Raw genomic sequence first — 1,929 nt, 5'->3', positions numbered from 1 at the left:
ACCCAATGTATTTGATCAGTTGCCTATTGATTATCATGGTTCAGCTTCATTTAAACACATCTCAGTTTTTTTCATTACTAAAAATAGCTCTATGATAAAACTTTATTCTATAAATCTTTGTATATATATATATTTTTTTATTATTTCCTTAAAATAAATTCCCAGAAAGAGACTTGATAGGTAAAAGATTATAAATCATTTAAGGCTTTTGAAATATATATTGCCAAATTATCCACCAATTTTCATGCTTACAAGCAGTTTATGAAATTCTAATTCTCTCCTCATTTTTCATTTGAAAGGTACAAAGGCTTGTTAATTTAACTTGAATTTTGTTCATTGTAAATGAATTTGGATATTGTTTTATGTATTTAATAACCATTTGCATGTCTTTTATAAAAAAAAAGTTTTGCTTATTTTTCTTCCAGGTTGTTTATCTTTTTCGACTATATCATAAAAACCTGGGTATTTATTAATGATTTTTTTTTTTTTTTTTTTTGGCCATGCTGTGTGGCTTGCATGATCCTAATTCCCTGACCAAGGATTGAACCTGGGCCCCAGCAGTGAAACTGCCAAGTCCTAACCACTGGACCATCAGGGAATTCCCTATTTATTAAAGATTCTTTTAATGATTTTAAAGCCTTTGTCATATATATTGAAATCCTTTTCTCTAATTTGTCATTTGCATTTTAATTTGTGTACAGTAGCTTTTAGCATGGAGAATTTGAAAGTTTGCATATAGTCTTATGTATTAATTTTCCTTAGTGATTATATTTCTCTGCTGTAACAATTAAAAATATTTTCCTTTCTAGGGACTATTTATGGAGACTTTTCCATCTTTATTTCTTTAATATTTCACTCTTTATGAATCTGGAATGTATGTTATTTATTCCATAGGTAGTTTTTTCCCTCCAAAGTCGCCAACTGCTCCATTGCCATTTCTCTTTTTATATTTATTTGCCTATTTGCTTGTGCCAGGTCTCAGCTGCAGCATGCATGATCTTTAGTTGCAGCATGGGAACTCTTAGTTGCAGAATGTAGGCTCTAGTTCACTGACCAACGATCGAACCTGGGCCCCCTGCATTGGGAGACAGAGTCTTAGCCACTGGGGTACCAGGGAAGCCACTCCATTGCTATTTCTTGACAAAAAAATCCACAGTCAAGCACTTCCAGGTCCTTTCCCCACACAAAACATCCTTTTTTTGTCAGATCTGTCAGGTCATACTTTCAGTCAATTAATCTCACAACTAAACTGTGCTAATGTACTAATAATTCTCTATGAATTATTTTGTGAAAATACTGTATACACCACAGCTACTTTAGTGTCATTTAACTGCTTAATTTCTATTTAACAATTATCATTATCTAAATTGTATTATTCAGCTACTCACTTTTCATCTGTCTTTCCTACTAGAATGCAAATTCCATGAGAGTAAGGATATTGTAGTGCTCATTCAGAGTCTAGCACACAGACATATCCAAATAAATATTCATTGAATAAGTTATTTATTTGATGAATTGACGAAAGATTGAACCTGATCCTAAGGAGATGAATAACGGGAGTCAAGGATGGAGATTTGGGAGGTCTGACAGCCTTTGCCTGCTGTTTTGCCTACTCATAAGATTAGCAATGCCTGTGGACATTTACTTCAATCATCATAAAGTTACTACATATTTGGATATTAAGTCTGCATTCACATAGCTAATTCACCTCCAAAGCATGACTTCTGAAACACAGGAGTACAGTAAGTAATTAGTAATTTCAAGTACTAATGATTGGCACTCTGCTTCTTCCCAACCAAAAAAAAGAGAAAAGAAAATAAGCAAACCCCATTAAAACTATTGTCACAAGTTGTAGATAATCTGGGCAACCAATAATATGCCACAAATCTGTTGACCAAAATAATTATATACTGTCTCAAGCTTCAAATT

General features: G+C 32.8%; 1 non-coding gene across 1 annotated transcript; it reads right to left on the bottom strand.

Annotated features, from left to right (window-relative positions):
* Positions 1-526: 526 nt before the first annotated feature.
* On the bottom strand, positions 527-598 carry TRNAE-UUC (transfer RNA glutamic acid (anticodon UUC)). The gene has a single exon. It is a non-coding gene; the product is annotated as a tRNA-Glu (tRNA).
* Between the last annotated feature and the right edge of the window lie 1,331 nt (positions 599-1,929).

Source organism: Bos mutus, chromosome 9, assembly GCF_027580195.1.
Source record: "Bos mutus isolate GX-2022 chromosome 9, NWIPB_WYAK_1.1, whole genome shotgun sequence".
In the NCBI taxonomy this organism is placed as follows: Eukaryota; Metazoa; Chordata; class Mammalia; order Artiodactyla; family Bovidae; genus Bos; species Bos mutus.
The sequence above is the reverse complement of the archived record's forward strand: the minus strand, read 5'-3'. Positions and strand labels throughout refer to the sequence as shown.